Raw genomic sequence first — 16,386 nt, 5'->3', positions numbered from 1 at the left:
AATTTGTTCCTAATTTTTATTATGATTTTTAGTGGTTTCAAACTAGTGTGAAAATGAACATCTTCACGGACTAGTCCGAAATCACTTCTGAAATGACAGGCAGTTTTATAAAAATCGCCATAAATTGTAGAAACATTGTATGAACGCGTGCGAGTAGTCATTAGAAAGGTATAAACTTGAACTATTTTTATATTGTACAGTTTTGAAAGATATTAAGTTTAAGATAGTCAAAACAGTCCGTGAACAGGACTCAACTTTTCTGTAGAAAGCGGTCATTTAAATTTAAGTTATATTTAGTGTTCTAACCCCTTAAAACTTGAAGAAAACATGAAAATGTAGGGGTATGAACTCACCTTATGTGAATACTTTAAGAATGGAATGTTGAAGATGAACTTTTGGTTGTTGGTTTGATGCTCCAAAACAGCCACTCTTTTTGCTATGTTGGTGTCACGAAAATTTCACAGCAAAAGAGCAAGAAAAAGGGTAGTTTACTCACTGTTTTGAATCAATAATTTTGAGTATCAAAACAAGTAACTTCCAGGGGTATTTGGTGGTAAAAATATCAAGCAAAAGGAAGGTGTAGATGGGTGAAATGGTGGCTGAAACACAAAAGGGACAGCAGCCCTTTAGTTCATGGTTTTGATGACTTTGGAAGGAAGTTCTTGTGCTTGAAAATGAGATGAAGGTTGAGATAAATTCCCTGGAGTATTTGCTGGTCAAATGAGGGTAACATGAAGATGAAATTTCATGATTATGAAGGAGAAAAGAGTGGAAGAGGATAAGGGGACAAAACCTAGACTAGCTTGTGATGGGATGTGAGTTTAAGTGATGTGATCTTGTCTAGCCACTTGCTTGGGTGGTTGTTTAAAGATAGAGTTAGTTAACTAACTAACTACTAGTTATTTAGTTAGTTAGGAGTTCTAGTTAAGGAGAGGGAATGTCTTAATCTTGAAAATTAGAAGAGGGATTAATAAGTATTCTTAGTAAAATGTCTTAAGTGATTAAGCACTTATTAGTTAAGTTGGCACTTATCTCCACCAATTCTCTTATCTTAATTGATTTAGACATCATAAAACTTACATGAAATCACTTTAATTCATGACTCATAACTAGTCATTCACTAGATAATAATACATATATACAAATACATACATGTATACTTAGTATAAAATAACAATGTAGTTTTTGTGTATTTGAACTTTAATGTTTATGTTTTATTCTTTTTATTCAAAAACACTTAAATACATTTTAATTATACCTTATAATAATTCATTTTATATTTTAATTTATTTAAATATAAAATTTATTGAGCAATGTATAATTTCGTGACATTTAACCGGTTAACGATATCGTTAAACACGTTTTGTCACTTTGGTTCATATATTTGTCAAATTTAGATCCTTCACATCTATTAAGCAAACGTTTTACATAGAACCTAACTTACTTATCAACTAGAGACATGTTGATACAAAAATTAAGTTTGTTGCGTTTAAATGATGTTATATGCTAATTTCACAAACCGGTGATGGTTCGTAGTCATACATCATAACGAAATTATCGTTAGTTACTTGTTTTATATTTCACAAGAACTTATCTAAATAAAAGAGGTTAAATTCTTTCAACCATTCTTGATAAAATGCTCATATTGTTTAATAATCAAAACATAGCATCGTACGATTGTTCCTATTTTTACCAATTGTTACATTCTCCCCCCGTTAAAAGAATTTCGCCCTGAAATTCAACTTGTAGACGGGATATCACTAAACAATTGGGGGTGTTTCTTTTTTTTATTATTTGATTCTCGCGTTCCCTAGTGAATTCAGGTCCTCGCTTGGCGTTCCAACGGGCCTTCACTATGGGTATGCGGCTTTGTTTCGTCCTTTTGACCTCCTGATCCATGATTTCCACCGGTTCTTCAATGAAGTTTAGACTCCCGTTGATTTAAATTTCATCCAGTGGAATAACAAGAGTCTCATCAGACAAGTTCTTCTTCCGATCCTGGGATGCCTTCAATCATTCATAGGTAAGAACAATCTTCTTTGTAGTTTCTCGTATGATCTGGGGGCTGGTGAGAGTGTTGTTAGGAACTTCCCTGTTAGCTATTTGTGTGTTACCTACCTCATCCCATCAAAGAGGTGATCTACACTTGCTTCTGCAGAGAGCTTCGAATGATGTGACCTTTATGTTAATGTAATAGTTGATGTTGTATAAGGATTCGAGGAATGGTTCTTCCTCTTTGTCTTTCAGTTTGAGGGTGATAAAAAGGATTTCTTTAACAACTATTAAAAACACGAGGCGAATCGCCTGTCCCTTATCCAAAATGATAAATAGTGGTATACTATGCAGTCTCACAATCTTCTTGTGATATGCCCGTGTCAGCTTTTCTATTTTTCTTTGTAGCCTTGGTCAGTAGAAAGTGTGTGGGTTTGGTTGATTTGTCTACGATTGCTCAAGTGGTAGCATGTCCATCCACTGTCTTGGGTAACTTGTCATGGAGTTCATGGTATGACTCATAACTGATTCATCTATCATCTCTTTGTGTTTATAAGTCGTATATAATTAAGATTGAAAAGACAGTCGAATCGGTGATTCTATTCTAATCCCACATCCAAACAAGGAAAAGGATTTAAAGCGAAATTACCAACCCTAAGTCAGTAGAATCTTAATTATATAGGGCTCCAATACTTGCGGGCAGGTGTGAGTGCTTATGGTCCATTTGTTCCTCTTGTTCCTTTATGAAACTAGATCCTAATGTGCGTGTTTCAGCGGACCTTCATTACTCCGCCTATCACTTCGACCGATCGGGATCATGCGGTTTTGGGTTTATTTACTTATGTTCTTCTAAATGTTAGGATATTCACTCGATGAATTAGGGCAGCTATGTTTTGAAGTTCATGGTTTTGATTCACTGCTAGTTTCTAAGCTTGGATTTGACTTGTTGTAAGCGTGGTATTTCTAGATGATCTGTTGGGGGATACTACGGGAAGGTTGTAAAGATTCCTCATATGAGTACTTCGGGGTTTTGAAACTAGAAACCAATTGGGGTTTTGTGTCAGGTTTGTCATTATGAATCGATCGTGTCTCAATAGTCGATGTTTAAAGTGAAAGGGTCTTTTAGAACACATGGAACTGGTATGGGTAGGGCCACACCAATCCACTTCGAATGCCGATGTCGGTACTTCTCATTGTAAGCCGCTTGTTAGTGGGATAGTGAAATATACATATGTGTTTTTAGTGCTTTTTAGTCTATCTCTATTATTACTGCTATGAAGGTTTTGTTGAATGATTGGGGGTGTTTGTTCGAGTAGATTTCTAACTTGTGACTCACGAAACTCCCCTGCATCCCTACTATCAATTGGAATGTATGCAAATAAGTTATTGAGGAGAAACGTACCCAGAATAGTCATGGGGTCTGCAATAGCCTCCCCTTGACCCATTGCGAATACTTGGCCTCCTTCACCAGCATTCATGACATTTGACTCCGGGCAGTCCCTTCGGAAGTGTCCTGTTACTCTACACTCATAACACGCACGGTCTACTCCTACATTTGTGGCTGGAGAAGTTGGTTGGGCTAGTTCTCTATAGTAGCGTACGGTGTGTCCCTTTCTATTACACCTAACGCAATGCATTTCACGGCAGGATCCGTGATGATGAAAGTTGCATCGGTTGCACATAGGCTGGTTGCCGTTGTACGACCTTTTGGGTGTAGGAGTATGGTTTGTTGATTGCTTTTTGGCATTTCCTTGAGTTGATTTGCCTCCCTTCTTGCTCCAGGGTTGTCGTTTCATGTTCTTGTGTTCGCACCTTGCGGTATTCTTGTAGGTAGCTACTGGTAGGTGGCTTCGATTGTTTCTTTGATTAGAATTTTTGATATTGTTTCCTTCCCTGCTTGAGTTGATAGAGTTATTGTATGCTATAATGGCTGCCACTGTGGCTATAACTGTAGCTTGCAAAGTGGCGGTGTCCAATTGTAGGAATGGGGTTGCGTTGGTAAGTTAGTTATTTCTAGTACTTGCTGTGCTGCTAACGTTTGCTTGAGACAGTGAACTGTTACTGCCGCAGCGATAGCAGATTGCACTATGTTGGGGTCATATTGAGGAGGTGGAGGTGGGGTTGCGTTTCTACGTGTTGATCTACGAGGAGACATTGTTCTGATAAGGAAATAACAAGAAGAACTATAAGTTTTAATGATTCGAAAGTCGTGCATTAGTGATTTGTTATATCAGAAGTTTGGTTTACCCTTGAATAGGGTTTTGAGTTCGACTCATAAGGAGAGTAGATAAACTCATGAATTGAAGGGGTATGCAAAGGGTTTAATAAAGGAAATACATCATATATTATAAAACATGGTGCATTACATTTTGTAGTTAGGAAAATTTGACCTATCTAAAGGTTTCCGATTACAAGGTTAAGAAAAGTAAGGACTTTATCCGAGGTCTTATGCTATGACAAAATTTTGGAAGTAAGACAGGTATTATTTGTTACGCGAGTTGGCTACATGGGCCTTAGATTATGCCAACTGACGGTCCATCTCGAGCATATGTAGTTCATGTCTTGCCTGGCGTGCCCGAAGTTCTATCACTTCGGTTTGAGTTGCCGTTAGCTCTCTCTGCAACGCTTCATTTCGATTTACGATTCTCCCGTGAGGTAATCCTAACTATCGGATGCGAACTGTGTTGACTCCAGTGTTCGCATCATTTTCCTTAGTTTGATGGATGGTCGTCCGTCCTTGCTCAACAATGCGAGAAATCCGACGAACCAATATACGAAGGGCTATGTCTGCTGAGCCTCCCTCGCTTAGGTTGTACAAGCTTTGGTCTCCGTTGAATGGAAGGGGTTGATCCTGTTTGCGGCTCCATCTATCCAGGTTAGTTGCCCAAAGGGGTGTCGAGCCATGAAATTCTGGTCGAGGATTAGGATTTTGAATTGGAGTCGTTAAGGGTAGGTTATTGTTCTCTGGATCTGAGTCTGATTCTTCTTGCATTCCATCTTCAAGATCATTCTCTATCCCTTCTCCATTACCTTGGTTGGGGTAGTAGGGGTCACCGGGGTGATGGAATCCAACCATTTGAGTCTATACGAGAATAGGGTTAAGAATGGACTATCAGCTAAAGCACATGGAATTTACTCTTAAGTTTAATGGTTGAAGGCACTCGAATACTCCCTTAGTATTCTTTAACGATATGCTTTTGGTAACTTTTAAATTTGTTGTCCATTGCAGACACTCCTTGGCATACGTTAGTTGGCTCTTGGACAAATATAGTTGATCAGGCTATATTCTTCCCAGTTCCGATTACATGTCCCATGGCATACCTGCACTGCAAAACTTATTTATAATACTTCTATATTGTTTTAATTATGATACTGACCATGTTATTAATATGGAATGAATGCATGCCTACTTTACAAAAACTAAATAAATTTAATTTTAAAAGTATGACTCTTACTCAGAGTGTTTTTGCCCAGTTGTGTTTATAGTTGTATACCAAAAATGGTTTTGATATACTTAATTCACTATAAACAATGCTCTGATACCAATCTGTCACACCCCCAAACCAGAACGGCGGAAACGTTCGAGGGCGGAGGATGTTATATTCAATATCATAACAGTTCATAGAAAGGAAAGTACACACCACCATATATATTAATTTTTTCAAAATGTTTACATAATTGTATTCGTTACATGACCAAAAGATAAATACATAAACATCTTTCAAAAGAAGTAATTAACATCAGCACGTTAATCCCCAAAAGTTAATCTCCAAACCTGCTTAGCGGTTCCCTGAGAATACAAGTTATTTCAAAGAAAAAGTGTCAACGATTAAGTTGGTGAGTTCATAAGTAGTGTTTTGAGAAAATGTACGCCATTCGAATGTTCGTGTATGTTTTCCAGAAAACGCAGTGTTTCAAATGTAAAGAGTTATGATTCGTTGTGTTGACAATGAATGTATTAGATCCAAAAATCCCATATTTTCCCTAATGGTTGAGATATGAACTGTTGTGTTTTCCAAGAAAAACCCTTATTTTCTTATAAAAGTATGAAATGCATATGAATGTTCGTGTTATAAGTTGTAAGTAATTGCACCAGGAAAATTCCTTATTTTACTATTAGTTGTTTGGTTTGTATCCAGGAAAACCCCTTATTTTCCTAACATAACTAGCAGTCTCTAAGACCGAAAATCGCAAGCAACCAACATGCTTAAAAGTTGTAGCATAGTTTTAATAGCTACTCGTTCATAAAAGCATAATACCGTATTAATTGTATATCCGGTGAGTTTTATAACCATACTAAACATAATATGCCTGTAGCGACGTTCTTCAGGCGTCGTAGCGTTATGACAAACTGTCACCCCAAAGGACGGACCGTAGCTAACAGCCAGGGCGCGGGATCATGACTTCCCGTATAGATCTATACACATTTGACACGTTCTCCGAACGGGAGACTCTGGTTATAGACAGGACTTGCAACATTACTTTCTAATAAAGAAAAGTAACGTTTGAAGATATACACGTTTCATGGATTCTCAGCTAAGCTTGTATTAAAGTGATAGTTTTTGTATGCAAAGTTTATCCTTTTTCACAATGTTTGACAAAGCATAAATCATAAGTTTTTAGAATGTATAAAACGACTTAACAATGAAAGGTACTTTGAAATCATTATATACTTTGTGTAAGTCTAATGCACACCAAGTATGACAAGAGTTTTCACATAGTAGTAATAAATCACAAGTGATTCATTTGATAAAAACGAGTAAAATGAAAATTTTGATGTAGAAGACAAGTTTGTAAACAAAACCTATATATGTATATGGTTATATATATGTATAAGTTTTAAAAGATGATTTGGTATGTTTCGTAATTATTGATACTAAAGACCTTTTTGTACTTATCACTTTTGTAAAAATGGTAATTAAACATATTTAAATGATTGTGTTTTAACTTCCTTAATGTATAAACATTGCTCAAAAATGTTAGAAGGTGTTAATAAATCTATAAACCACTTTTGACAGTTTTACCCTTTACTGTCCCTGTTTTTAGAAAGCTCATAGAAAAATCCTCGTAAGTCAAAAACAGAATCCATCACCTCTGAGAGTTTATAAAATGAGTCTAATTTGTTCATAATTTTTATTATGATTTTTAGTGATCTCAAACTAGTGTGAAAATGAACATCTTCACGGACTGGTCCGAAATCACCTCTGAAATGACAAGCAGTTTTATAAAAATCGCCATAAATTGTAGAAAAATCGTATGAACGCGTGCGAGTAGTCATTAGAAAGGTATAAACTTGAGCTATTTTCATATTGTACAGTTTTGAAAGATATTAAGTTTAAGATGGTCAAAACAGTCCGTGAACAGGACTCAACTTTTCTGTAGAAAGCGGTCATTTAAATTTAAGTTATATTTAGTGTTCTAACTTGTATTCCCCCCCCCCCCCCCCCTCAAAACTTGAAGAAAACATGAAAATGTAGGGGTATGAACTCACCTTATGTGAATACTTTAAGAATGGAAGGTTGAAGATGAACTTTTGGTTGTTGGTTTGATGCTCCAAAACAGCCACTCTTTTGGCTATGTTGGTGTCACGAAAATTTCACAGCAAAAGAGCAAGAAAAAGGGTAGTTTACTCACTGTTTTGAATCAATAATTTTGAGTATCAAAACAAGTAACTTCCAGGGGTATTTGGTGGTAAAAATATCAAGCAAAAGGAAGGTGTAGATGGGTGAAATGGTGGCTGAAACACAAAAGGGACAGCAGCCCTTTACTTCGTGGTTTTGATGGCTTTGGAAGGAAGTTCTTGTGCTTGAAAATGAGATGAAGGTTGAGATAAATTCCCTGGAGTATTTTCTGGTCAAATGAGGGTAAGATGAAGATGAAATTTCATGATTAGGAAGGAGAAAAGATTGGAAGAGGATAAGGGGACAAAACCTAGACTAGCTTTTGATGGGATGTGAGTTTAAGTGATGTGATCTTGTCTAGCCACTTGCTTGGGTGGTTGTTTAAAGATAGAGTTAGTTAACTAACTAACTACTAGTTATTTAGTTAGTTAGGAGTTCTAGTTAAGGAGAGGGAAGGTCTTAATCTCTAAAATTAGAAGAGGGATTAATAAGTATTCTTAGTAAAATGTCTTAAGTGATTAAGCACTTATTAGTTAAGTTAGCACTTATCTCCACCAATTCTCTTATCTTAATTGATTTAGACATCATAAAACTTACATGAAATCACTTTAATTCATGACTCATAACTAGTCATTCACTAGATAATAATACATATATACAAATACATACATGTATACTTAGTATAAAATAACAATTTAGTTTTTGTGTATTTGAACTTTAATGTTTATGTTTTATTCTTTTTATTCAAAAACACTTAAATACATTTTAATTATACCTTATAATAATTCATTTTATATTTTAATTTATTTAAATATAAAATTTATTGAGCAATGTATAATTTCGTGACATTTAACCGGTTAACCATATCGTTAAACACATTTTGTTACTTTGGTTCGTATATTTGTCAAATTTAGATCCTTCACATCTATTAAGAAAACGTTTTACATAGAACCTAACTTACTTATCAACTAGAGACATGTTGATACGAAAATTAAGTTTGTTGCGTTTAAATGATGTTATATGCTAATTTCACAAACCGGTGATGGTTCGTAGTCATACATCATAACGAAATTATCGTTAGTTACTTGTTTTATATTTCACAAGAACTTATCTAAATAAAAGAGGTTAAATTCTTTCAACCATTCTTGATAAAATGCTCATATTGTTTAATAATCAAAACATAGCATCGTACGATTGTTCCTATTTTTACCAATTGTTACATTCTCCCCCCATTAAAAGAATTTCGCCCCGAAATTCAACTTGTAGACGGGATATCACTAAACAATTGAGGGTGTTTCTTTTTTTTATTATTATTTGATTCTCGCGTTCCCTAGTGAATTCAGGTCCTCGCTTGGCGTTCCAACGGGCCTTCACTATGGGTATGCGGCTTTGTTTCGTCCTTTTGACCTCCTGATCCATGATTTCCACCGGTTCTTCAATGAAGTTTAGACTCCCGTTGATTTAAATTTCATCCAGTGGAATAACAAGAGTCTCATCAGACAAGTTCTTCTTCCGATCCTGGGATGCCTTCAATCCTTCACAGGTAAGAACAATCTTCTTTGTAGTTTCTCGTATGATCTGGGGGCTGGTGAGAGTGTTGTTAGGAACTTGCCTGTTAGCTATTTGTGTGTTACCTACCTCATCCCATCAAAGAGGTGAGCTACACTTGCTTCTGCAGAGAGCTTCGAATGATGTGACCTTATGTTAATGTAATAGTTGATGTTGTATAAGGATTCGAGGAATGGTTCTTCCTCTTTGTCTTTCAGTTTGAGGGTGATAAAAAGGATTTCTTTAACGACTATTAAAAACACGAGGCGAATCGCCTGTCCCTTATCCAAAATGATAAATAGTGGTATACTATGTAGTCTCACAATCTTCTTGTGATATGCCCGTGTCAGCTTTTCTATTTTTCTTTGTAGCCTTGGTCGGTAGAAAGTGTGTGGGTTTGGTTGATTTGTCTACGATTGCTCAAGTGGTAGCATGTCCATCCACTGTCTTGGGTAACTTGTCATGGAGTTCATGGTATGACTCATAACTAATTCATCTATCATCTCTTTGTGTTTATAAGTCGTATATAATTAAGATTGAAAAGACAGTCGAATCGGTGATTCTATTCTAATCCCACATCCAAACAAGGAAAAGGATTTAAAGCGAAATTACCAACCCTAACTCCGTAGAATCTTAATTATATAGGGCTCCAATACTTGCGGGCAGGTGTGAGTGCTTATGGTCCATTTGTTCCTCTTGTTCCTTTATGAAACTAGATCCTAATGTGCGTGTTTCAGCGGACCTTCATTACTCCGCCTATCACTTCGACCGATCGGGATCGTGCGGTTTTGGGTTTATTTACTTATGTTCTTCTAAATGTTAGCATATTCACTCGATGAATTAGGGCAGCTATGTTTTGAAGTTCATGGTTTTGATTCACTGCTAGTTTCTAAGCTTGGATTTGACTTGTTGTAAGCGTGGTATTTCTAGATGATCTGTAGGGGGATACTACGGGAAGGTTGTAAAGATTCCTCATATGAGTACTTCGGGGTTTTGAAACTAGAAACAATTGGGGTTTTGTGTCGGGTTTGTCATTATGAATCGATCATGACTCACTAGTCGATGTTTAAAGTGAAGGGTCTTTTATAACACATGGAACTGGTATGGGTAGGGCCACACCAATCCACTTCGAATGCCGATGTCGGTACTTCTCATTGTAATCCGCTTGTTAGTGGGATAGTGAAATATACATATGTGTTTTTAGTGCTTTTTAGTCTATCTCTATTATTACTGCTATGAAGGTTTTGTTGAATGATTGGGGGTGTTTGTTCGAGTAGATTTCTAACTTGTGACTCACGGAACTCCCCTGCATCCCTACTATCAATTGGAATGTATGCAAATAAGTTATCGAGGAGAAACGTACCCAGAATAGTCATGGGGTCTGCAATAGCCTCCCCTTGACCCATTGCGAATACTCGGCCTCCTTCACCAGCATTCATGACGTTTGACTCCGGGCAGTCCCTTCGGAAGTGTCCTGTTACTCTACACTCATAACACGCACGGTCTACTCCTACATTTGTGGCTGGAGCAGTTGGTTGGGCTAGTTCTCTACAGTAGCGTACGGTGTGTCCCTTTCTATTGCACCTAACGCAATGCATTTCACGGCAGGATCCGTGATGATGAAAGTTGCATCGGTTGCACATAGGCTGGTTGCCGTTGTACGACCTTTTGGGTGTAGGTGTATGGTTTGTTGATTGCTTTTTGACATTTCCTTGAGTTGATTTGCCTCCCTTATTGCTCCAGGGTTGTCGTTTCATGTTCTTGTGTTCGTACCTTGCGGTATTCTTGTAGGTTGCTACTGGTAGGTGGCTTCGATTGTTTCTTTGATTAGAATTTTTGATATTGTTTCCTTCCCAGCTTGAGTTGATAGAGTTATTGTATGCTATAATGGCAGCCACTGTGGCTATAACTGTAGCTTGCAAAGTGGCGGTGTCCAATTGTAGGAATAGGGTTGCGTTGGTAAGTTAGTTATTTCCAGTCCTTGCTGCGCTGCTAAAGTTTGCTTGAGATAGTGAACTGTTACTGCCGCAGCGATAGCAGATTGCACTATGTTGGGGTCATATTGAGGAGGTGGAGGTGGGGTTGCGTTTCTACGTGTTGATCTACGAGGAGACATTGTTCTGATAAGGAAATAACAAGAAGAACTATAAGTTTTAATGATTCGAAAGTCGCGCATTAGTGATTTGTTATATCAGAAGTTTGGTTTACCCCTGAATAGGGTTTTGAGTTCGACTCATAAGGAGAGTAGATAAACTCATGAATTGGAGGGGTATGCAAAGGGTTTAATAAAGGAAATACATCATATATTATAAAACATGGTGCATTACATTTTGTAGTTAGGAAAATTTGACCTATCTAAAGGTTTCCGATTTCAAGGTTAAGAAAAGTAAGGACTTTATCCGAGGTCTTATGCTATGACAAAATTTTGGAAGTAAGACAGGTATTATTTGTTACGCGAGTTGGCTACATGGGCCTTAGATTATGCCAACTGACGGTCCATCTCGAGCATACGTAGTTCATGTCTTGCCTGGCGTGCCCGAAGTTCTATCACTTCAGTTTGAGTTGCCGTTAGCTCTCTCTGCAACGCTTCATTTCGATTTACGATTCTCCCGTGAGGTAATCCTAACTATCGGATGCGAACTGTGTTGACTCCAGTGTTCGCATCATTTTCCTCAGTTTGATGGATGGTCATCCGTCCTTGCTCACCAATGCGAGACATCCGACGAACCAATATACGAAGGGCTCTGTCTGCTGAGCCTCCCTCGCTTAGGTTGTAGAAGCTTCGGTCTCCGTTGAATGGAAGGGGTTGATCCTGTTTGCGGCTCCATCTATCCAGGTTAGTTGCCCAAAGGGGCGTCGAGCCATGAAATTCCGATCGAGGATTAAGATTTTGAATTGGAGCCGTTAAGGGTAGGTTATTGTTCTCTGGATCTGAGTCTGATTCTTCTTGCATTCCTTCTTCAAGATCATTCTCTATCCCTTCTCCATTACCATGGTTGGGGTAGTAGGGGTCACCGGGGTGATGGAATCCAACCATTTGAGTCTATACGAGAATAGGGTTAAGAATGGACTATCAGCTAAAGCACATGGAATTTACTCTTAAGTTTAATGGTTGAAGGCACTCGAATACTCCCTTAGTATTCTTTAACGATATGCTTTTGGTAAGTTTTAAATTTGTTGTCCATTGCAGACACTCCTTGGCATACGTTAGTCGGCTCTTGGACAAATATAGTTCATCAGGCTATATTCTTCCCAGTTCCGATTACATGTCCCAAGGCATACCTGCACTGCAAAACTTATTTATAATACTTCTATATTGTTTTAATTATGATACTGACCATGTTATTAATACGGAATGAATGCATGCCTGCTTTACGAAAACTAAATAAATTTAATTTTAAAAGTATGACTCTTACTCAGAGTGTTTTTGCCCAGTTGTGTTTATAGTTGTATACCAAAAATGGTTTTGATATACTTAATTCACTATAAACAATGCTCTGATACCAATCTGTCACACCCCCAAACCAGAACGGCGGAAACGTTCGAGGGCGGAGGATGTTATATTCAATATCATAACAGTTCATAGAAAGGAAAGTACACACCACCATATATATTAATTTTTTCAAAATGTTTACATAATTGTATTCGTTACATGACCAAAAGATAAATACATAAACATCTTTCAAAAGAAGTAATTAACATCAGCACGTTAATCCCCAAAAGTTGATCTCCAAACCTGCTTAGCGGTTCCCTGAGAATACAAGTTATTTCAAAGAAAAAGTGTCAACGATTAAGTTGGTGAGTTCATAAGTAGTGTTTTGAGAAAATGTACGCCATTCGAATGTTCGTGTATGTTTTCCAGAAAATGCAGTGTTTCGAATGTAAAGAGTTATGATTCGTTGTGTTGACAATGAATGTATTAGATCCAGAAAATCTCATATTTTCCCTAATGGTTGAGATATGAACTGTTGTGTTTTCCAAGAAAAACCCTTATTTTCTTATAAAAGTATGAAATGCATATGAATGTTCGTGTTATAAGTTGTAAGTAATTGCACCAGGAAAATTCCTTATTTTCCTATTAGTTGTTTGGTTTGTATCCAGGAAAACCCCTTATTTTCCTAACATAACTAGCAGTCTCTAAGACCGAAAATCGCAAGCAACCAACATGCTTAAAAGTTGTAGCATATTTTTAATAGCTACTCGTTCATAAAAGCATAATACCGTATTAATTGTATATCCGGTGAGTTTTATAACCATACTAAACATAATATGCCTGTAGCGACGTTCTTCAGGCGTCGTAGCGTTATGACAAACTGTCACCCCAAAGGACGGACTGTAGCTAACAGTCAGGGCGCGGGATCATGACTTCCCGTATAGATCTATACACATTTGACACGTTCTCCGAACGGGAGACTCTGGTTATAGACAGGACTTGCAACATTACTTTCTAATAAAGAAAAGTAACGTTTGAAGATATACACGTTTCATGGATTCTCAACTAAGCTTGTATTAAAGTGATAGTTTTTGTATGCAAAGTTTATCCTTTTTCACAATGTTTGACAAAGCATAAATCATAAGTTTTTAGAATGTATAAAACGACTTCACAATGAAAGGTACTTTGAAATCATTATATACTTTTCGTAAGTCTAATGCTCACCAAGTATGACAAGAGTTTTCACATAGTAGTAATAAATCACAAGTGATTCATTTGATAAAAACGAGTAAAATGAAATTTTTGATGTAGAAGACAAGTTTGTAAACAAAACCTATATATGTATATGGTTATATATATGTATAAGTTTTAAAAGATGATTTGGTATGTTTCGTAATTATTGATACTAAAGACCTTTTTGTACTTATCACTTTTGTAAAAATGGTAATTAAACATATTTAAATGATTGTGTTTTAACTTCCTTAATGTATAAACATTGCTCAAAAATGTTAGAAGGTGTTAATAAATCTATAAACCACTTTTGACAGTTTTACCCTTTACTGTCCCTGTTTTTAGAAAGCTCATAGAAAAATCCTCGTAAGTCAAAAACTGAATCCGTCACCTCTGAGAGTTTATAAAATGAGTCTAATTTGTTCCTAATTTTTATTATGATTTTTAGTGGTCTCAAACTAGTGTGAAAATGAACATCTTCACGGACTGGTCCGAAATCACTTCTGAAATGACAAGCAGTTTTATAAAAATCGCCATAAATTGTAGAAAAATCGTATGAATGCGTGCGAGTAGTCATTAGAAAGGTATAAACTTGAACTATTTTCATATTGTACAGTTTTGAAAGATATTAAGTTTAAGATGGTCAAAACAGTCCGTGAACAGGACTCAACTTTTCTGTAGAAAGCGGTCATTTAAATTTAAGTTATATTTAGTGTTCTAACTTGTATTCCCCCCCCCCCCCCCCCCCCTTAAAACTTGAAGAAAACATGAAAATGTAGGGGTATGAACTCACCTTGTGTGAATACTTTAAGAATGGAAGGTTGAAGATGAACTTTTGGTTGTTGGTTTGATGCTCCAAAACAGCCACTCTTTTGGCTATATTGCTGTCACGAAAATTTCACAGCAAAAGAGCAAGAAAAAGGGTAGTTTACTCACTGTTTTGAATCAATAATTTTGAGTATCAAAACAAGTAACTTCCAGGGGTATTTGGTGGTAAAAATATCAAGCAAAAGGAAGGTGTAGATGGGTGAAATGGTGGCTGAAACACAAAAGGGACAGTAGCCCTTTAGTTCATGGTTTTGATGGCTTTGGAAGGAAGTTCTTGTGCTTGAAAATGAGATGAGGGTTGAGAGAAATTCCCTGGAGTATTTGCTGGTCAAATGAGGGTAAAATGAAGATGAAATTTCGTGATTATGAAGGAGAAAAGAGTGGAAGAGGATAAGGGGACAAAACCTAGACTACCTTGTGATGGGATGTGAGTTTAAGTGATGTGATCTTGTCTAGCCACTTGCTTGGGTGGTTGTTTAGAGATAGAGTTAGTTAACTAGCTAACTACTAGTTATTTAGTTAGTTAGGAGTTCTAGTTAAGGAGAGGGAAGGTCTTAATCTCGAAAATAGAAGAGGGATTAATAAGCATTCATAGTAAAATGTCTTAAGTGATTAAGCACTTATTTGTTAAGTTGGCACTTATCTCCACCAATTCTCTTATCTTAATTGATTTAGACATCATAAAACTTACATGAAATCACTTTAATTCATGACTCATAACTAGTCATTCACTAGATAATAATACATATATACAAATACATACATGTATACTTAGTATAAAATAACAATTTAGTTTTTGTGTATTTGAACTTTAATGTTTATGTTTTATTCTTTTTATTCAAAAACACTTAAATACATTTTAATTATACCTTATAATAATTCATTTTATATTTTAATTTATTTAAATATAAAATTTATTGAGCAATGTATAATTTCGTGACATTTAACCGGTTAACCATATCGTTAAACACGTTTTGTCACTTTGGTTCGTATATTTGTCAAATTTAGATCCTTCACATCTATTAAGCAAACGTTTTACATAGAACCTAACTTACTTATCAACTAGAGACATGTTGATACAAAAATTAAGTTTGTTGCGTTTAAATGATGTTATATGCTAATTTCACAAACCAGTGATGGTTCGTAGTCATACATCATAACGAAATTATCGTTAGTTACTTGTTTTATATTTCACAAGAACTTATCTAAATAAAAGAGGTTAAATTCTTTCAACCATTCTTGATAAAATATTCATATTGTTTAATAATCAAAACATAGCATCGTACGATTGTTCCTATTTTTACCAATTGTTACACTTTACTTTTCCACAACTAACTATCTAACCATCTAACTCTAAATATTATTGTTGAGCTTTTAGATCCTTCGAGATTAACTTTTCCACAATATACTTGTTGTAACGTTTGTTCAAGTGTGTCTCAAAGTTTTTTTCTCAACAATTGTTATCAAAGCCATAGTGGTTGCTTTTTGAAAATCTGAACTCTGATTTTTCGAAGATTTTCTATACCACTGAGCTCATTTCTCACACAAAAAAAAACGTCAAAAATATGGCACAATCGTTATCTCAGAATGTTTCCAACAGTGTTGGTTGTTCTAATCGAGCCCCAATACTAGTTGCAAATGAATATCATCATTGGTCACAAAGAATGGAGAGATACTCAAGGAGACTTGGAAGACATGTATGGAGATCCGTAGAAGAAGGACCATATCTCCACG

This window comes from Lactuca saligna, chromosome 1, assembly GCF_052625555.1.
Source record: "Lactuca saligna cultivar CGN05327 chromosome 1, ASM5262555v1, whole genome shotgun sequence".
In the NCBI taxonomy this organism is placed as follows: domain Eukaryota; kingdom Viridiplantae; phylum Streptophyta; class Magnoliopsida; order Asterales; family Asteraceae; genus Lactuca; species Lactuca saligna.
This window is presented reverse-complemented; position numbering follows the sequence as displayed.